The sequence below is a fragment of the Macaca nemestrina genome, chromosome 16 (assembly GCF_043159975.1).
Source record: "Macaca nemestrina isolate mMacNem1 chromosome 16, mMacNem.hap1, whole genome shotgun sequence".
In the NCBI taxonomy this organism is placed as follows: Eukaryota; Metazoa; Chordata; class Mammalia; order Primates; family Cercopithecidae; genus Macaca; species Macaca nemestrina.
This window is the reverse complement of record NC_092140.1, coordinates 42,853,478-42,876,330: the sequence shown is the minus strand read 5'-3', so window position 1 is coordinate 42,876,330 and position 22,853 is coordinate 42,853,478. Positions and strand designations below refer to the sequence as shown.

At 37.0% G+C, this 22,853-nt stretch overlaps 1 long non-coding RNA gene across 1 annotated transcript in view; it reads right to left on the bottom strand.

Moving 5' to 3' along the window:
• The window catches only part of LOC139359216 (uncharacterized), a 65,824-nt gene extending 48,238 nt beyond the window's left edge, over positions 1–17,586 (bottom strand). The window contains exon 1 of the long non-coding RNA XR_011615130.1: positions 17,455–17,586. This is a non-coding gene — a long non-coding RNA (uncharacterized lncRNA). The remainder of the gene's footprint in view (positions 1–17,454) is intronic.
• Between the last annotated feature and the right edge of the window lie 5,267 nt (positions 17,587–22,853).

Genomic DNA, 22,853 nt, shown 5'->3' with positions numbered 1-22,853 from the left:
TGAGCACATAAATATTACCTAAAGGATCATTTGTAAGGTAATACATATTCACAATTCAACATGGAAACTTTTAAAGTTGTTATAATGTAAACTTTTGTAACTCCTGAAATCTAAGTATAAAGAGAATTTCTTACAGCTTCTTAAGCAGAAATAAAAACTTACTAACAAAGGAAATCGCATTACACTTTAATGTTCTCTTCTCTAACATTAGAAGCTAAATAAGAATAAGAGTAGCATCTATCAACTAATGAGAGAAAGGGTCAGAAATGTAAAACCCTGTAACAGTCAAAGTAAAATTCACCTGCCATTGTAAAAGAAACTCATTGGCGTACGTGCAAGAACTCAGACCATATTTCATTCATCCCTCTTGTCTACGAATAATGCTTGGAGAAAGATCCTGACCTGATACAAATAAATTCTTCCTAAAACTACAAATGGAGAAAAATATTATAAATAGTAAAACTTTACCTCATTTTGTGTGTGTGTGTGTCTAAATATATATATATATGTATATGTGTATGTGTGTGTGTATATATATCCTACACATTTATGGGATGTACAAAAAATTATACTGCTATTAAAATATTCTAAAAAGAGCAGATATTTCCAGAGGTCTTGACAATGATTACACAAGTAAATCCCTTTTGGTGCTTTAATAAATGATAGCTGTCCTACTTTTAGTTTTTTGAGGAGCTTCAATACCACTTTTCATAATGGCCAACCAATTTACATTCCCACTGATGGTGTGCAGCCAACGTTTCTTTTTTTCCACATCCTTGCCAACATGTGTTATCTTTTAGGTTTTCATACTAGTTTTTCTAAAAGTGTGAGGTGATATCTCAATGTGGTTTTGATTTGCATTTCCCTGAAAATTAGTGATGAGCACCATTTCATATATAGTGAAACTCATAACACAAGTTACCCAGAGTTGGAAAGGAAGAAATGGGGGAAATGTTAATCAAAGGGCACAATGTCTCATGTATACAAAATGAATACATGGAGATCTAAGGTATAGCAATGTGATTATAGTTAACAATACTGTATTATATATTTATATTTGCCAACACTTAATCTAAGTGTTCCTATCACAAAAAAAAAAAAAAAATGGGGCTGAGTGCGTTGGCTCACTCCTGTAATTCCAGCACTTCGGGAGGCTGAGGTGGATGGATCACCTGAAGTCAGGAGTTCAAGACCAGTGTGGATAGCATGGCGAAACCTCATCTCTACTAAAAATACAAAAGTTAGCTGGGCATGGTGGTGGGCACCTGTAATCCCAGCTACTCAGGAGGCTGAGGCAGGAGAATTGCTTGCACCGGGAGACGGAGGTTGCAGTGAGCGGAGATAGCGCCATTGCACTCCACCCTGGGCAACAAGAGCAAAACTCCGTCTCAAAATAAAATAAAATAAAATAAAATAATAAACAAAGAAAAAAGAAAAGAAAAAAGTGGTAACCTGGTACAGTGGCTCACACTTGTAATTTCAACATTTTGGGAGGCTAAGGCAGGCGTATGACTTTAGTCCAGTATTTCAAGACTAGCCTTGGCAATATAGTGAGACCTCGTCTGTACAAAAAGTACAAAAATTAGCTGGGAGTGATGGTGCATGCTTGTGGTCCCGGATGCTTAGGAGGCTGAGGCAGGAGAATTGATTGAGTCCAGGAAGCCAAGGCTGCAGTGAGCCGTATTCTGGCCACTACACTCCAGCCTGGACAACAGAGTGAGATGCCATCTCCAAAATAATAATGATGATAATAATAATAAAGTAAAATAAAATAAAATAAATGGAACTATGTGAGGTAATAAATGTGTTTACTAGTTTGTGGTAATTATTTCAAAATGCATATGTGTACCAAAACAACTTTGGATAACTTAAATGTATACATTTTTTTAAAAAATTGTCAAATATACTTCAAAAAGCTGAAAAAAAATAACATTGTCCTAGATACACTAAAATAGTATATCCTGTGGTGTGGCCAGGCAAGTGTAATTTTAACTCCTCCACTATAGCATCGATCTGCTTTTTAAAAATAGACTTTCTCACCTCTTTAAATGAACATAAAATCACACTTACAAACCACAGCTCTTGGTGGTTTTCTTTATTCTTACTGATGTTAACTGGTTGGATTTTCTTTTTCGAAGTTGCTCTCTAGTGATGACCTGTGTCTTGACTGTTCTACAACTGTATGCTATGGGTCTGGTGGTCCTTGCCTTTCATTCTTATACCAAAGGTATAACTTCACAGTCCACTTGCTCAACTAAAGCTCAGCATGTCTCTGGCTGAGATCAAGTATTTTTGACATTGGCCAGGGCTGTTACTCTCTCTATGATTCCTGTTTTAATTTAAGTGAATGCCATAAAAGTTATTGCTTTAGATTTCAAATGTCTGATTTTAAGATTCAAGTTTTAAGACTAAAGTGACTTTTGAGTATACTCTCAATTACATATGCTAACATGGAAACAGAGTGGCAAGGATAGTCTAACTATCTTGGCAAACTAGAAAGCACTTATACAGCAGCTTTAACTCCACTCACGCTTTTCCACCTTGAAAAGTGAAGCCATTAATATTTATTCTGTGCTCTTTCTGTGCCAAATTAGGGTTACCAGATGCTCAGTTAAATTTGCATATGAAAAAATACCTATTTTTTGTATTAGTGTGTCCCTAATATTTCCTGGGACATAACTAAAATGTTATTTGCTGTTTTTCTGAGATGCAATTTTAACTGAGTGTTCCGTATATTTATATGCTAAATCTGGCAATCCTATGTCAACTCTACTCGAAGTAATGGAAGGAAGCAGAGAGAAAACAGTACCAAGTACTAGTCTAAAAGATTTATGATCATCAAAATCAATCTGCATGTCTATTGTGATTGTAATGATGGTGGGATTTTCAGAAATGTCTCTTTTATTAATAGGAGTCACACAGCTATTGTTAAAATTATTATTATTGCTATTATTAGTTATTTTTATTTTTCTTGAGACACAGTCGCACCCTGTCACCCAAGCTGGAGTGCAATGGCACAGTCTCAGTTCACTGCAACCCCCGCCTCCCAGGTTCAGGCGGTTCTCCTGCTTCAGCCTCCCTAGTAGCTGGGATTACTGGCACGTACCACCATGCCTGGCTAATTTTTGTATCTTTAGTAGAGAAGGGGTTTCCAAAAGTTGGCCAGGCTGGTCTCAAACTCCTGACCTTGTGATCCACCCACCTCGGCATCCCAAAGTGCTGGAATTACAGGCATGAGCCACTGTGCCCAGCCTAAAATTATTTTAATGTAAGTATTTGAAAAGTTAAAATATAGAAAGAAATTAAATGGTAAAGAAAGAATTTTTTATCATTTGGCTCTTGATAGTCAAAATTAAACCAAAATGTACCTAAGACTTTAAAGATGTTCTTGCATATATCAGAATAAGTCCATGTTGGAGTTTGTATGAGGCCTGCTCCAGATGATTGGCTATGCATTTGAAGGTTTAACACTAAGACTAAAATTCTCTATATCGGGAAAGGGTTTCGTGAAATGATTTCTGAGTTCATATGGGTCAAGACATCTAACAAATATTTTGCCAAATTTTTCCATTTTTAATTATCCAACTTCTTCTTTTCAAGGGAAATGATGGTATTAAAGACTGAGACTACTCTAATCTAATATCTTGAAGTAGGATGCATTGGGTATCATGCTTTCACGTCCCCTATTGTGTTATTTGCATGTCAATATGTAATACTCAAAGGATTTCTTTTAAAAATATTACCCATTGGTTTATAAAAAATTGATTTACAGAGGACATGGAGAGTCTTAAGAACTACCAGAGTACATGATAATTAGGTTCAAATTTTAAAACACATAAGCAAATATCAATTCAGCAGAATTTCTTGTATACATCCCAGTAAAGTAGTCAAAAAACAGTATAGGTTCAAAAATACCTTTATTTGTCCTAGCATAAAAATACAGGAGATAGGAAGTTCAATTTTTTTTTCCCTGATGCTAAAACTCTAAAGCTTCAGGAAATTTCTTTATTACTTAGTACTGTATGTTCTAATCAAGCATAAAGAAGGAAAGTGACTACTATCAAAGGACCCATAAAAAGAGTTTATGATGTTTCAGAATCAGACAACATAAAAAAGGACATATTCAAATTAGAAACACTATTATAAAGTGTGATTCTATAAGGAATCTCCATAACAGTCTTAATAATGTGATTAAAGAGACAAAGTAATAGCAATATACACAAGTACTAATTAGAACATTGAAACTATTACGCCTCATGTGGGAGACAAGTCATAAAATTCAAAGAATATTTGTAAGAAACACCATCAGACTGACTTTTAAGTTTTTTAGTGCCTGAGGCTAATTTTGTGAACTTGTGGTAGGAGTTGAAAATGTTTAAGACAATTCAATTGCCCTAATAACGCATACTTGTTACAGAATCTTATTATGATATAAAAATTTAGAAAAAAAATACTTTTTCTCCACTCAGCTCAATGCTACAGTTTATGTGAAGTCTAAAAGTTAAAACAATTTCCACAATATTCCAGATAATCAAATTCCACTTATAAAACCCCAAAACTATGTAACAATTATTGTGCTGTTGTGAGCTCCAGGTGGCTACAAGTAGTAATAAATAATATTAAAATATAATATTAGAATATAAAATACTAAAAAATATACGTTCCATAATTAAAGCAACATTATCAGTTCAGCATTTATTAAATTATCATTCATTTATTTTTTATTTAGAAAAATGAATTTAAGGTGTTGAAGTACGTCATATAAAGTAAAAATAAATTGCAGCTGGGAATAATTATTTGAGAAATTCAGAGCAAAGCAACAAGAAAAATAGGAAGCCATGATTACTATGTAGCCTTACACATGTTCTAATATTTGACCTAAATTATAGTCTAATATTTGAAATATTTTAGTCTAATATTTTAAAAATTATAGTCTAATATTTGACTATAATTTAGGTCAAATATTAGAACATGTGTAAGGCTACATAGTAATCATGCAGCAGTTAGGTTAAAAAATATTTTAACCTTTCTATCAAGAAAAATATGGTCAATAAAGTCAGTTTCAAAGATATTCACTGAAGCTCTAAGAAGAAAAATACTTGGGACAGGCCAACTTTTATTTTCAACACACATACTCTACTTTAGGAGATTCAAGTTTATATATAACAAAGGCTTGACAAATCTGGAGAAAAAATAACCTATATTAACTTGACTTCTTTGTTAAACCAACACATTTATTAGCAAGAAGGATAACTTGTTTTGTTTTAATCCCGAGGCACCTATTAACAGTATCTAGAACAGATTTTTCCTTAAAAGTGTGTAGAAAGCCTGAATGGCATTATTTACAATTAGCAGAAGGAGAAATAAACTAGTTACTCAGAAAAGGGCAAACTATGTTTGGAAGCAGAAATTTCTCTCATATGCTTATGAAAAGATGATAAAACAACATATAAGCAATAGTCTTAACAGCACTCATAATTATAGCAAAGAGTTTCACAGAGTTCTTTAATAAGAGATTTCAAAAAAAGTCAATAATATAAAGGCCAAGTGCAATTCATAACAAGCAATAGTAAGAAAAGAAAAAGTAATGTAGCGTAAGTTGTAAGGTTTCTGCTCGTCTTCAGCGAGATGTGAAAAAATAACTATAGCGTGCACATGGATTTAAAGAACTGAAAGAACAGTCTGCCTATCAGACAAGCCTCTATGTAACATGTTTTTCTAAACCACGAATATAAAATATAAGTTTTTTCTTCCCCCATTAGCTAGTTGGTGTGGATAGTGAATTACAGGGTTATATGCTTTTAAGGCAGTTAATCCAGAGGTAGAACTAATGCCTCATCAAAGTTGAGGAATCTCAAAAGAATATTTTTTTTTTCTGAAAAGAAAGACTGTATATTGGCATTCATACACCATGACTTAATGTCTTTTATGTGTCAGTCTTCTCACCTATAGTTTGAGAGTTTTAAAAATACCAACCACATAGGTCTGTTGTAATAATGAAATGGCATTGATAATTGTATCTGGAAGGTAGTGAATGCTATAAACGTTTATGTGATGGTGGCGGTGGTGGTGATGTATTTAGTAGTGGTTGTGGCAGTGGAGCAGAGATAAAATAACCTGAAACACAGATAAGATTTCAACTAAAAATAATCTTCTAAAGATATTGTTAATTTCATATAAAAAACAAAAAAATATTCATAGACATGTAAGCGAATATCTGCCATGGCATGGTGCCAACCTATTTGCCTCCATATAAGCCATAGAAGCAAAGCTCTACTGCACCCTCACCTAATTCTTGGTAGATGCTTTGGTTCTCCCTGAAACATGTCAAGGTAGGCAATCTTGTGAAGAACTATCATAGGAACATTTCTCAGCTACCTCTCTATTTAGTGGGAGACTGCCTCTTACAGAAGACTCCCATGAGACAATTTCTCATCCACCTCTCTGGTGCTAGTGAGGCATAGAAATTTTACTCTTGACTCACTAAGGTAGAATAGAAGGTATGAAACCACTTCAGTGTAGTCTAGAATTGGCTCTTTAGTGATGGAACAACCCACAGCTCATGGTGTCAATCATCTGGTCCCTCTAGGTTAGTGTCATCCTCTGTTGACACAACTGACTGACATCATGCTGATCAGGCTTATGCTGTCTGTGAATGTAATTAACTAACTAAAGACCATTGGTCATGTTATTTTTGGTAGGCTGAATATATGCAATTTTGGCAAGCCACTGCGAAGCTGCAGTAGTCACTGCTACTTAGGAACTGTTGATCTTATGAAAAACTAAAGATTCACTCTAACCTAGGACAAATGTCTAACAAGTTTTTGTGATAAATGACCACAAATATTTGACAGAACTACTTGAAGAGAGTAGAATAGTGGTTACCATGGACTGGATAGGGATGAGGGAGTTGGGGAGATGTTGGTCAAAGGATACTACATTTCAGTTAGACAAGAGGAATAAGTTTGAGAGAGTTATTGTACAACACAATAATTGTAATTAATAACAATATATTGCTTGCTTACAAATTGTTAATTAAGAGAGTAAACTTTATGAGTTCTTCCCATAAAACGTTATGAAACTATGCATATGTTAATTAGTTCAATTTAATCATTCCACAATATATAACTATTTCAAAATAACATGTTGTACATGATAAATATATACAATTTTTATCAATAAATAGAACCAAAAAACTACTTGAAATACAACTGATGTCCTTGTGTGATAGAATATTAATAGTAACTATAATGATAATATAATAATAGTTAATTAATATTGGTCAAAATGTACTCTGCTATATCCTTAACATGCATTATTTTATTTAATCACCAACATATTACCAAGAGTTATTGTAAGGTGGCATTTTAAAGAATAACACAGGGTCAACAAAGATTTGGTGGGTGGAGCATATGAACCCAAGCTTTCTGATTTTGCTGTCCTCAAGATGAAACACTCTGTTGTATTGTCTACCAGAATGTGGAGAGCAGCTTTATTGAAAAATAACTGAAGAAAACAGTTACTAAAATAACTTCATAATTATGAAACAACCAAAAAAATGAGGACTAGAATACACTGCTAAGTTTAGGATTAATTGAAGCATTTACACACAATTATTAAACACTTGGACTTCATTAAAAGTGGACAGATGTATACCATATGTCCTTATTTATCATTCACTTTATCACATATTCTCATCTTCCATCAGAAGAAACATATGCCACAGAAAACAGAATAGGATCAAACTAGGATTTTCAAACAAAGTCTTTATTTAAATTATAACTTTGGTGTACTGCCAAAAGACCATCTGCCTTATATACTAATTAGACCCATACCACTTAAAATATACAACTTAAAAACATTATTTGAAACATGGATTTACAGTTTGAAATTTCAAGATCACATTAGATTTCCTAAGAAAATAATTTATCACACTGGTTGTTATTTCAAATCTTCACTATAGAAAATATTAGAATGGAAAAGAAACGATGATTTGCCAAAAGAATAATTGTATTAAAGGTAGTTTTATTTTTCAAGTGCGAATTGTAGATCAAAATAAACTAAATAGACAGATATATCTGTGGATGGGGGTTATGTGGGAATCTTTCCACTTCAAAGGGGATCTATTATTTCCAGTTTACTATGAGCACACAGGGGTCAATTATTAGAAGAGCATACTCTGGTGGAATTTGAAGAAGGCAGTAGTATCATCTAAATATAGAGCTATTTAAATTATCTATTTCTTCATGAGTAAGCTTTGGTAGTTTGTGTCTTTCAAGGCATTTAAATATTTAATTCAATATGTTCAATGTATTGATATAAAATCATAATATTCCCTTACTATTTTTAAACATCAGTAAGATATTTATGGTAGCTCTCTTCCTTCTCTCTCTCTCTCTCCTCCTCCTCCTCTCTCCATCTCTTTTTTCTTCTCCCTCTCCCAAACTTTTTTGTTCACATCCATCCGTATGCCCGTAGATTTATTGGTTGCATTGAGTTTCTTTGAAATATCAGCTTTAACATCATTGATTCTTCTCTGCTGTTTTTCTATTTTCTATTTTATAAATTTTGGTCATACATTATATATTTCATTCTATTTGCCTTGGGGTTAACATCTTTTTTTTTCGGTTCTAGTTTTTAAGGTAGCTATTTATTCAACTGAGTTAAATAGTTATTTTATAATATAAACACTGAAATCTATAAATTTCACTCTGAAACACTACTTTACAACTTTAATTGCATCCCACAAAATTTGCTATGTTGTGTATTTATTTTTATTTTTATTTGATAGTAAATATTTCCTCATTTTCTTTATAATTTCTTCATTCATGTATGGTTTACTTAAAAGTGCCTTCTTCTACATAATTTGGGATTTTTTTCAAATATATTTTTATTATGTATTCCAATTATTTCACTTTTATTAGAGAATATACTTTAAATAATATATTCTTCTGTATTGAAATTTTTACATATCCCTGAATATGTAATAAATGTTTTTTAAAATTCTTTGTGCACCTAAAAAAATGCATGTTCTGCTTTTGGAGTGTGGAATATTCCATAAACATCCGATAGGTAAAGCTGATTGACAATGCTCCTTGAATCTTACGTATCCTTAATAATTTTCCGTCTACTTGCCCTATCTCTAAGAGTGTTGAAATAGAAACTATAATTGTAGATTTATCTCTTTTTCTTTTAAGCTCTATCAACTTTTGCTTCATGTATTTTGAACTTCTTTTATTAGGTTAATATATATTTAGGATTATACTTCCTTGATGAATTGACTTTCTTATCATTATGAAACTTTGTACTTTATTTCAGATATTTCTTAATTGTGGTTTATTCTGGCTGATATTAATATAGGTACTCAAATTGTTGAAGTTATTATTTGCATGGTAGTTTTCTATCCTTCTATTTATAATGTGTCTTTATATTTTAAATGAGTTTCTTGTAAGTAGCATACAGTTAAATCTTATGCATCTACCTAATATGGTAGCATCTTTGCCTCTTAATTGGAATATTTATGGCATTTGCATTTACTGGAATTGCTGATACGGTTGGGTTTCAATACATCTTGTTCCTCGTTTTCTATTTGTCCAAATTCTTTAATGGCTTCTTTTCCCCTTTTTTTCTGCCTTCTTGTTGATTATTTATATGATTTGATGTTGTTTTTAAAACTTCCTTTTTGGCTATATACCTTCTTTTATGTTGTTACTGGTTATTACATGATTTGTGAATACATCTTTAATTTATCACTGCCTATCTTCAAATAATGTGTCACATAATCTATTCGCTAAGAACCTTAAAACAGTACTCTTGCATTTTTTCTTCTTGCCACTTTTCATGTGCTTTTGTTGCCATGTTTTCCTTCTACATATGTGATAAACACCACAGTACATTATTATTGCTTTAAACAGCCAATTATCTTTAAAAGATATTTAAAAATTAGGAAAATGCATTTTCTGCTCCTCACATACTTACCATATCAGACACTCTTTAATCCTTTGCATATACTGTATTCAGATTTACATTTTCCCTCATGAAGAACTTATTTTAAATTTCCCTGTAGTGCAGTTCTGCTAGTAATTAATTCTCTCAGCCTTTGCTTGTTTGGAAAGGGCTTGTTTTATCATCATTTCTATAATATATTTTTAGTTTTTGATTTTAAATTGTCAAGCTTTTGTTTTCTTTTGTTTTGTTTTTCACTACCGTGAAAAATATCCTTGGACATACACAATTTCTGAAAATATATCTGCTGTAATTATTTTTCTTGTTTCTCCATATATAATGATTTCTCTTACTCTGGTTTCTTTTAAGATTTGTCTCTTTATCAGTGGGTTATCAGAAATTTGCTGTGTGCTTGAAGTGTTTTTAATTAATTAATTAGCTAATCCTACTTCAAATTTGGTGAGCTTCTTGGATGTGTAAATTTGTCATTGAAAGCAAAATTGGCTATTGATATGGTTTGGCTCTGTGTCCCCATCCAAATCTCATCTTGAATTGTAGTCCCATCATTCCTGTATCTTGTAGGAGGAACCTGGTGGGAGATAATTGAATCATGGGGCCATTTTCCTCATACTGTTCTCGTGGTAATGAATAACTCTCACAAGATCTGATAGTTTTATAAGGGGTTTCCACTATTGCTTCTCTCTCTTTGCCTGCTGCCATTCATGTAAGATGTGACTTGCTCCTCCTTGCCTTCCACCATGATTGTGAGGCCTCCCCAGCCATGTGGAACTGCATGTCCATTAAACCTCTTTCTTTTGTAAACTGGTCATTCTGAGGTATGACTTTATCAGCAGTGTGAGAACAGACGAATATAGCTTTGTTTAGCCATTATTATTTCAAATATTTATTCTCCCCTTTCTTGAACTTTAATTACACTTCTATGATACCACTTAATATTGCCCCACTGATTATTGAGGTTATTATGTTTTTCTCTGTATTTACTATAGTTTGGATAGTTTGTAATGCAATGTCTATGATTTCACTGGCCTTTCCTTTGATAATGACTAAGCTGCTGTTAACCATCCTCAAATCAAGTGGCATTAACCAGTGATAATCATTTATTAATTTTATGTTTCATGGTTCGGTGGGTTTGCGGGTTAAATAGACTCAAGTAGCCAGTTCTCACTCACATTTCCTAATGCAGTTGCAGTCAGACAGCAGCTGGAGCTTAAGTCATCTCAAAGGTTTCCTGATTCATATTTTTTTTTTCAGTTTAATCTGGGTGCCACCTGAGACCTCGGCAGAACCCTTAATGGGACCTCACCTTATGACCTAGCTGTCTCACAGCATGGTGGCTAGGCTAAAGGGTAAATATCCCAAGATAGCCAGGACCCAGAGACATTGCTTTTTCTATCCTAGATTTGGAAGTCATGAATCATTGGTTTTGCTACTCACCAACTAGTAAGAGAAAAAGTTGTTACATAAATCCAGTTTTATCTTACATGTAAAGTTTATTAATATAAGACATCAAGATATAGTTAAAAGAAAATTTAAATATTAACATTGTTTATTTAATAATGAGATATAATAATGCATTTATCTTTGAAAATGTGTGCAATTTTGCTCCACAGAGATCAGGAAGAAATTATATGTTAAAACCATATACCAAGTTACTGTTTGCTTAATGTACATCTTCAATTCCTTCCCATTATCTCATCACATGATTGATAGTATTTCTGTAATATTATAAATATGTTGTAAGATACAAGTTGTTAATATAAATTATTTAGTTTATGCTAGCCATAACAATTGTTTATTTAGGATTCTTCTATTCAACAAATATCAAGAAGAGTCCCGATACAGATGTTGGACATAAAATGAAGAGCAAACCAATCATGTCTTCTTGTCTTCGTGGAGATTAAAGTTGGAAGCATATATTAACCAAATAACTCTTTAAGTATTAACTGGCTAAGAACTTTTTAAAAAATCATAAGGACATATATCAGGGGGATATGACTAAGACTGGGTAATCAGAAAAGTTTCCCTAAGAAAATGATATCTCAGCCAAAAGGCAATGGGCAAGTAAGAGACAATTGGCAAAGTGAGGAAAGAGAAACAACCTTCATGGAATCTCTGAAGTAAAATATAGGAGGGCTAAAGTAAGGTCAATGTGAGTGATCAGTCAAGAGGGAAAGAAAAACTGATTAGCAAGGAGTCTGTAGAAACAGACAGAAAGCAGATCAAGTAAAGTCTTATGAAAGAAGTAAAATATTAATATTTTGGTTTTTACATAAGCATAGTGAAGGGTAGGATAAACAGAAACAACTTTATCCTACCCATCTTTATCCTATCCTTCTTTATCCTACCCAAGAGAAACAACTTGAACAGATTTGCACTGAATAGGTTCCAGTTCATGATGGCTGACTAGAAGCAGCTAGTGGGTGCCTGTCTCACAGAGAAGAGTTAAAATAGCAAATAAATGCTAACACGTCAAGGGAATCCTTGACAAAAGCACTCTGAAATTCACCAGAGAAGCAACAGGAACCATGAAGAGCGGAAGAGAGTGAAGCCGGGCAGACTGCACTGCTGGGAGCTACATGAAGCCAGGAGAGGCTTCCTAATAAGGGGAAAGGATGAGTGAGTGAGAGATTCCCATGTCAGAGGCGTTTGAACCAGAGCAACTCCACCGTAAATACACGCTGAGAAGAATAAGACTGAGACCTGCTGGTCTGCATTCCCAGATGGGTTAGGCATTCTAAGTCACAGGATGAGATAGGAGGTTGGCACAAGATACAGGTCATGAAATCCTTGCTGACAAAGTAGTTTGCGATAAAGAGGCCAGCGAAGACCCACCAAAACCAACAAGGCACAGAGAATGACTTCTGGTCGTCCTCACTTCTACACTACCATTAGTGCCATGGCAGCTTACAAATGCCATGGCAACGTCAGGAAGTTACCCTATACGGTCTAAAAAGGGGAGGCATGAATAATCCACCGCTTGTTTAGCATGTAATCAATAAATAAACATAAAAATGGGCAACCAGCAGCCCTCAGGCTGCTTTGTCTATAAAGTAGTCATTTTGTTACTCCTTTACTTTCTAAATAAACTTACTTTAACTTCAGGGATTTTCCCTGAGTTCTTTGTTACATGAGATCCAAGAACTGTCTCTTGGGGTTTGGATCTCGATCCCTTTCCGGTAACACCAGGGGTTCTGCAACTCCAACACGGACCTTTACAATCCTAGTCACAGGAGAGCGTCCCCGATTCCCCAGTTTCTCCGAACTGAAAGAGGGAGGTCCATCAGACTGAGGAGAGGTACTGCTCCAGCCCACGTGGAATCCAGCAGGCTTTTGATCCCCTAGCAACCTGGCACCAGCTGCTGCTTGGGGATCAAAAAGAATGAAAGCTGGACACCTTCGTCCACCTGGCCATGGTATAAAGGAGCAGGCAAACAACGCAAGGCAGAATCCCCTGCCCCACTGTGTCCAGCCAAATGGGTACCCACCCCCACAACACAGGTCCCCCAGCGCAGCAGCCCTTCACTATCTGAACATGGCAGCTTCAGATCAACATCCAGAGGCCACAGATAGGCCTTCCGTTGCCTCCACCACTGCTGCCTCTGCCCCCACCACCTGCAGGCCAGGGAAGGAACAGGGAGGTGGGCCACTTCCAGGCACCCCCGAAGGCCGACACGGCAATCCTGGCATGGAGGAGCGGGAAGGCAAGGCTTCTGCTGTGCTCTCTCAGGCAGGATTTGCCTGCTTCAGCGACAGGCCCCCCGGTGCAGCGCAATCACCCTGCCCCCACCTGAAAATGCAGCCATGCTTTGCATTGCTCTGAGAGCACAACTCCCAGAGGTTGCTTTTAGGCCCTTCCCAGTCGCTGTCACCATGGCTTCTGCCCCTGCCTTTGCGCTTGCTACCCGTTAGGCAGGAATCTAGACCCAACATGGCGGCGTTACCCCGCCTAGCAGGCCTTTTGTTAAAGACTCCTTTCACCCTTGCACACACCGGCAGACTTACATGCGTCAGAGTTCTGGCTGGGCAACCACACTCCCCCATGACCTGCAGCTCACCTGCATTCCACAAGTTCCTAAACAGCAGTTTCCGTTGACAGTTTCCAAAGACCCCTTCCTCATGACCCTCACTCAACTCCTGCCCTAGTAGTTTCAAGACCCCCCAGGCCCTGTTTGCACAACCAGCTTCCCTACCTCTCAGGCTATAAAAAGCCCCTACCCTCCTCCCTCAGCGCCACTGCCTCGGCCCACGCATTTGGACCGAGGAACCTCACCCGCAAGCCCTAATAAAAGGCTATTCTCACTGCCATTTGCCTTGTGTCTTCGTTCCCGGTTCGGCCGCAGCCTCAGTTTACCTTTGCACTACCCAAAAGCCAGGAGGACATGAGGAGCCAGGACACTTTCATGCTGCCTAACGCAGAACCTGCAGCCGTGGTGCAATGCACAGGGAGCAGACTGACCACACAGCACTGGATCCAGATTCCTGCCCCTATGGGGCTTGCCTGCTTTGGCCATGAGTCCGCAAGTGCACCCACAGTGCACTTGCCCTGCCCTTGCCTAAGCACTACAGCTGCAGTTTAACTTCTAGAGGCTGCCAATACGCCCTGGGCAGCATCTGACACTGCTGCCTCTGCCCCTGCTGCCCGTGGGCCAAGAAGGGCATAGGGACACCAGGCAACTTTGTGCACCCTCAACAGTGAAGGCCAGTACCACTTCTGTGGGAGGGAAGTGTGAGTGAGCCACGGGCCGCACAGCTGCCACTCTCCACTGCCCCAGACGAGGCCCATCACCTGAGCCTCTGCCCATCCCTCCCTGAGAATTCTGCTGGTGACTTGGGAACCAGCCCAGCCGTCCCTACCACAGTCAGTGCCCCAAATCTAGGCTGCCACGATCCTGGTCCAGCCCATTTCAGACTTGTACACACCATCCAGTGAGCCACCTAGTGGCATGGGAATTGGGAAAGTATCTCAGCCCAGCCCGCCACTGCTGGCACCTGACCACCACCAACAGGGGCCAGAGGTTGGGCAGCCCACCATCACAACTCACATCAGCCTAAAAGTGGAGCCCCTCCCTTTCCCAAAGCAGCAGCATTCCCCCTTGGCAGAATAGGTGAGCCATAAAGCTGTCTGTATTAGGAGGATTGAAGAGGTTCCATCTGGAAACCACTCACTCCAATAGAGAGCCATGAAACAGACATTTTCCTTGGTGCTCAGCTACACAGTGGCCTGCAGAGAGACAAGAGTGTGCATCTAAACACTGCAATGGGCACCGGAATAGGGATGTGATAGAGAAACAGATCTCATTCCTGCTTAACTAGGACATACAGCTGGTGTAGCCCTTCAATCCCCTGCAGAGACCTTGGTGCATCTCACCAGGGTTCCCTTAGCCAGACCAGTTCAGAGTTGGTTCTGTACTAGTCATTGAGGTATCCGTGGGCAAGCCGGGAATCCAGCTCTGCTCATTTGTGTCCCCCTCAACTGTTGACAAGGAAGTTCAGGGCACTGGGCACTCCAATGACCAGCCCATCACCTGAAACAAAGACAGCATCTCACAGTAAACAAAAATCGAATACATATCTAGCTGCTTGTGCCTCAACTGGTTTTACCCATACAGCCACCTACTGGCGTGCGGGTCAAACTGCACAGGCCAATATAAAACGTGCTGATGGAAGTGCATGGGGCTGTAGAAGCAAAGCCAAAAGACCCTACCCAACATACTCTATCCTCACACCTCCTGGAGGAGGAGATATATATGAGAGAGAAAAAAAAAATTACCTGAAGAAAAAAAAGACATCTTCCTAGATGAGAAGGAACCAGCATAAGAATTCTGACACCATGAAAAATATAAATCCAAGAGAAGGTTGAAAATCAACACAAAGAAACCATGAAAGGACCCCAAGAAAGGAAGGAAAAAATAAATATTTTTAAGAAAAAAAAAGAGAAAGAGCTTCTGAAAATGAAAAGCTCACTGAAGGAATTTCCAAATACAGATGAAAGCCTTAGCACTAATCTAGACCAAATGGAAGAAAGAATTTCAAAACCTGAAAGTTGGTATTTAAAATTAACCCAATCAAACAAAAATAAAGAAAGAAAATAATCTTTCAAAATGAACGAAGCCTTCAAGAAATGTGGGATTATATAAAACAAGACAAAACAAAACCAACAAAACAAAACAAAACCAAAAAAATGACAATATATAGGCGTTCCTGATAGAGAAGAAAACAAAGTTAAGCCACCTGGAAAAATATTTAAGAAAATAATTGAAGAAAACTTCTCTAATATCTCTAGAGAGGTAGACATCCATATACAAGGAGTTCAGAGAACAACTGCTAGATACTATACAAGACAAACATTCCCAAGGTATATAGTCATCAGATTATCCAACGTCAACACTAAATAAAAAATCTTCAATGCATCTGGAGAAAAGGGTCAAATTACCTATAAATAAATTACCTACTTATGTAAATTCCATTTCCCTATAAAGTAAATGTGTGTATTTTTATATGCATCTAATTTGTCATAAGAAGCTTTAATTAACTGTGTAGCTACCCAATAATCCAAATGACAGCCAAAGGAAATAAGAAAACTCTTAAACGGTCCAAAGCCATTCCTAACATTTCTGCAAATTTTTAGAAAACTTGCATTATCTCAATAACCTCTGTCTTCATTCTGTACCATGGTGATCCATATAAATGAAACTGCTTTTTATGTCTTCCTATCCCAAATAAATCCATGTACATAATTAATGAGTGCAACAGAATGATTTTCAATTTTAAAAAGTTTGTTTTAATTGACAAATAATAATGTCACAGGATCCTTAGGGTGTCACTTTACCAGCCAGAAACTTCTGTGGCTGGAGGCACCTCTGCTTGAGTTTTGCTCGGGCCACTGGGCTAATTCACCCACTCAGCCGAGCAGGCTGAGCTCGACTTGCACTACTGGCCCAGATCCCATGCTTGCCAAGGGTGAGCCAGGCACAGAGTGGCAAAGGGCGTGTGAGTGAGTGAGCTCTGGTTTCAGCCACTACACACAGCCAGGCACAACGGCTGCTGCAGCAGTGCGGGAAGGTCCAGGCACAAGCACAGGTACCAGCTCTGTGCAAGGCTGCAGCTGGTTCAGACATACCACAAGTGTCTTCCACTGTGGGCACCAGTGTCTGGATAAGGGGAACTTGTTGGTTCCCAAAAGCTCAGAGACACCAAGAACCACAGATACCCAAAGAGGGTGTTACAGCATGTCAGAGCCCTGGCTCAGGAATCCCCAAAGTATCGACTCCCAGAAGGGCCACAGCTCTTCTCTCTTTCTCCTCACCTGCTGCCTTCATCTCTTGGGCTGGCCTAGCCCTGCCTCTGCTTTGCCTCATGTGTAGTAGTCACGTGGCACTAGCAGAGATGGAGGGCTTTGGTGTTATAACCCCTTTGGCTCCTGCCAGCACAGAGAGCTGGCCATGGATGTGTTACAGCTCCTCGTCTGGGGGAGTCTCAAGTTCTTACCTCACGTCCAGGGAAAATGAGGTTATGCGGACAACTGGAGGGTGAGCAAAGCAGAAATGAACTTTACTGACTGACCAAACAGTTCTCAGCCTAGAAGAAACCTGAAGCAGATAGCTCCCATTGGCAGGCAGGTCGTCCGGACAAGTGTCTGAATTTGGGGTTTTTAACAGGTTCAGAGGAAGTGCATGCCGATTGGTCCATGAGCAGGAGGAAGTGTGTGCTGATTGGTTCATGGGAGGACCCGGAAGAAGCCCCACTTGATTGTCCCAAAGGCATAAAGGAAATTCTCACTATCGGTGCTGGACTTCACCTGGAATGGGCAGCCCAGTCTCCCAGCTTCAGGCTGTCCCTGGCTTGAAGGTGGTGTTTCACTGGGGACACACACTTTTCTGCCTAGGCACCTGTCTGCCTCCCATTGCCATCAATAATTTTGATGCAATGTTTTGATATAACATTGTGAGATGATTAAATCAAGCTAATTAACAAATCCAGGACCTTACAAATCATTTTTTTTTATGGAGAAAATATTTAAGGTCTACTATTTAATAATTTTGAAATAGAAAAGGCATTTTTATTTATTATAGTTACCATTCTGTGTGATAGATCACTACAGCTGGATTTCTCCTGTCTAACCGACATTTTGTACACTTTAATCAACATCTCTCTTTCTCCATCCATCTCCCCTCTACCCAGCCTTTGATAACCATGAAATAGAATTTTTAAAAGACTTCTGGAAGAAAGAAAAGACAAGCTTAAATCTCAAAAAAGTAAAAGAATCCTAAACTGAATATTAAGCATTAGACAATTTCATTGTTAGAACATATTCAGCCACTCCATTTGTAAGCATTCCCATTGGACGTTTTCTCAACATTTCCTAAGTCTTTTGCTTTCTCCTTTATTTCTTTTCTGCATCTTTCACATTTGGAGTCACCGTTCATTCATTCTTTGAACAAGTTCTTACTGGGGACTCACCATGTTTAAGACCCCACAATAATACGTGAAGATTCTGCAAGAATAAAACTTAGTGCTTTAGTTCAAGAATTTCCTAAGACCAGTCCATGGGAGGACAGTGAATAAATAACTGTGGATAATAACATCCGTCCAAAAGTGTTTGTGTGTATGTATGTGTGTGAGAGAGAGAGAGAAACTAGTTAATTGACATGTATTTTATAACTTGGAAAGACTGCTAAATATGAAATAATTAAATGTTTTAAATGTATGCCTTGTGCAAGAATAGTCTAGTTATGTACTATATAACATAAAGATTCCATGGAAGTATTTATTTTTAAGGTAATAAATTATAAAGTCTCCTCAGAATTGTACCCTGGATCAGAATTCCTGGATCAGGAATCAGGAAGAGATGTTTCTATATTAGATACTGTTACTATGTAACTGTCCTATAAAAATCAAATTCATTCACTTATTTTAAAATTTAAAAAAAAATGCAATGCCTTAATTGAGTTATAATTGACATACAATAAACAACATGTACTTAAAATGCATGCTTTGATAACTTTTTAACCGGGGTATATTCACTGCTAAACCCTCACTGCCCTTGAGATAATAAAAATATTCATTATCTCCAAAAATTTTCGTATCCTCTGTTGTAATCCCTCCCTCCGGCTTCTCTCTGTCCCCATCCCAAACAACCATTGATCTTTTCCTGCCACAGATTTGTTTGTATTTTTTAGAATTTGACATAAATGAAAATACAGAGTATGTACTCTTTTTTGTCTGGCTCCATATTTGGGGATTCATCCATATAGCATTTATCAACTGTTCATTCTTTTTGATTGCTGAGTAATATTTCATTCAATACATGGGCCTCAATTTCTTTATCCTGTCAGTTGTTAATGGAAGTGAGGATTGTTTCCCTTTCTTGGTTGTTATAAAGTGATGTACTGTAAATAATAAGCACAAGTCTTGTGTGTACATATGACTTCATTTCTCCTGGGTAAATACCTCAAAGTGGAAGAGCTGGATCATATGTCAGAATTTTCTTCCCTTTTAAGACTGAATAACTTGCTGTTTATATATATACCACATTTTGATTATCCACTTATCTATCAATGGACACTTGGTTTGCTTCCATGTTTCAGCTATGTTGAATAATGCTGCTATGAACTTGGGTGTACAAATATCACTTCAAGACCCTAATATAATCCCACTCTCACTTTGATTTTGGTACTTTGAGTCTTCTCTCACTTTTTCTAAGTCCATTTAGCTACAGGTTTGTCATGTTGGCAAAGAAGCCACTTTTCATTTCACTGATTTTCTCTAATGTTTTCTGTTTTCTTATTCATTTACCTCTGCTCTCTAATATTTATTATTTCATCCCTTCTGCTAGCTTTGCACTTACTTTATTTTTCTAGGCTTATGCTATGATTTGAATGTATGTATTCTTCTAAAATTTATGTATTGGAACTTAGCTCCCAAGGAAATGTTATTAACAGGTGAGGCTATTGGGAGCTTATTAGGCCATGTGGGCTCCACTGTCATGAATGGAATAAGTTTCCTTATAGAAAAGGCTTATGCGAGTCCAGAGCTCTTTTATTCCTACTTACCACGTAAGGAAGCAGCATTCATCTCCTCTGAAGGATTCAGCAACAAGGCATAAGTTTGAAGCAGAAAGCTGTTCTCACCAAATACTAACCTTACTGGTAATTTGATTTGGAACTTCAAAGCCCCAGAACTGTGTGAAATAAATTTTGGTTATTTATAAAATACCAAGTTTGGGGTATTTTGTTATAGCTATACAAATAGACCAAAATAGTTTTTTAAGTTGTAAAGTTATGTTGTTGATTGGGATCTCTATTTTTTAATGTCCATATATAGCCATAAATTTCCCTCTCAGCAGTGCTGTGTCTCATAAGTTCTGTTATGTGATATTGAAGTCTTCAACTATTATTGGAGAACTATCTATCTCCCCTCCATCCTACCAATTTTTAATTTATACATTTTGATGGTCTGTTATTAAGTACATAAATGTTTATAATTGTTATGTCTTCTTGATGCATTGAACCTTTTAGTAATATATAATGTCCTTCTTGGCTCATAAATTTTAGTTTAAAGTCTATTTTGTCTGATATTAGTGTAACCTCCTCTGCTTTCTTTTGCATGGAATTACTCTGTCGCATGGAAAGCTCCTTGCATGTAATATCATCTTCCATCTTTTCACTTTTGATTTGTTGGGGACTTTGGATCACAATGGAGGGAAGTACAACAACTATGTCCACCTGTCTCTTTGCAGCTCTGTGATCTAAAAGCAGCAATTGGCGATTAAAGTACAGACCCCTAATATTTAGAGGACAAGGTACTTTTTTATCCACCTTGGCTTCTAGAAGCTGTGTACAGGCTGCTCTAGGAAAATGTGCACATGTCCCTTCCACAGATTTATCAATGGGAAATGGGTAGCTGCTACTTTGCAAAGAGCAGAAATTAATTGAATTTCACCCCTTTTACCATGCCAAAGGTGTGAAAGTTGCAAGCCTCTGACAGACTCCAGGGTTCTAAAACAGTTACATCAGGCAGATTCTGAAAGTGCAACTGTTTTCTAGTTAGGGAGACAGATTTCTTGTGTTCCAGGAATTTATTATCTTTCTAGAGTTTTGATTTCAAGCTAATTCACTGTTCAGAATCACCAGTTCTTTTTTCTTCTGCCATCAGGATTAATAATGCTCTATTTAACTTATGCCACTGTTAGAGATCAAATGAGACAAAATAAGTTATATAAAAAGAATGGAATGTATTGTTAAATAAATTTATAGGAGGTCATTGATTTGGACTGATCTCCTGCACTACGATCCAATAGAGCAAACCAAACTGGAGTAATTCATGCTAAAGTTCCATGTATCCAGACAGAGACTAAGCTATTTATCTGACCTTCTAAGAAATAAGGACAGAGATAGCCAAATTCTGAAACAGGCCAGTTTTTAGCTGGCACAATTAAAAAGTGCTATCTGCTTTAACCTTTACAAGGAAGGTAACCTGATGTAAACTGATACTGAGCAGTCTCCTTTTTGGTCTTTCCTTGTGCCTGATTAAGCTACCTTATAAAATCGGACAGTATGCCATGCCCAGCATAGCCCCTCTGTTTTTTGGAATGAGATGCTCCCCAATTAGTGAATTGCAAATAAAGACCAATTAGATTGTTTAACTAAGTTTGTTGACATTTTGTCTTTTGATGTTACAATTTCTTTCCTCATACAAAGTGTTATTATTTATTTGTATTATGCAGTTGCTTATTATTTGTGAACTTTGGATATTTCTGTAATTTAAAATATATTTATAAAAGAAAATTTTATGTTTTTTTCATCTTGTTCTTGTTAGTTGTATTAAAAATGTTTCTTGTCCTTTAGATTGATAGGAGTTTTTAAATCAAGTTTTGTCTCTCTCACAGGAATAAAATTTATTAGATAAAACCAGGATGAGCAGAAAATGATGTCTATTAATTCAAAAGTCAAATACAAAGGTAAAAAGAAAGTAAGGGAATGTAGAAAGGGAGAAAAAGAGAAAAAGAAGGAGGAAGGAAGGAAGGAAGGAAGGAAGGAAGGAAGGAAGGAAGGAAGGAAGGAAGGAAGGAAGGAAATGAAGGGAAACCACCCCTTAAATTATTTTATTGCCTCCCATCAATTTCTTCTTCTTCCTCCCTTGCCAAAACCAAAGTCTGTTTTGACCCAGTGTCTCAGAAGGACCACAAGTTTTTTGGTGTTTACTATTGTTTAATTTTCTTCCCCTACTTCTGCTTTAAACAACGAAGTTGACATTCTCAGAAATTTTAGCAGTTCTGAATTCATGAGAGAGTCTTCCTGTGTATAAAGGATCCAAGAGCTGTCATAAAGTCTATTCTGTTATGATGTGTCAGTGTGTCACTTACATGATTCACATAGGGCTGGGTGGTTGTTATTGAGGGTTTCACACTGGCAGCCTAGAGTAGGGAATCTCATTTTAGGTGAGTTACTGCTAACATGTCTAACATGTAAATTTTTTATTAATGTTGGCAAAGAATAACCTGGAGGACGTGTAAGCACAAAACGAATTAGGTTATACAAAAACTCAGGGGAAAAAATGACTAATTGTCAATGTCATTGATATGCTATGATATTTCTCCCTTGGCATGGGTCTTCAGAAATTAATATAAACTAGTTTGTTTAAGAGATTAATATATTACAAATCTCAGTATTTTAGAATATTTGAATGGTTCTTATTCTCTATTGGCAAGGGAAGACTTCAGTAAAGCAAGATGCAAACTCTGCTGTTGCTGAGTCAAGTACAATAACATTAGCATAGCCCAGTCTTTTTTTAGACACTTGCTGCTTTTTGAGGGAACAGGGTGAATTTGTCTAGTTCTAACCATTGCCTTTCATCATGCTTCCCCCACATTTTTCCTGATGCGTGTT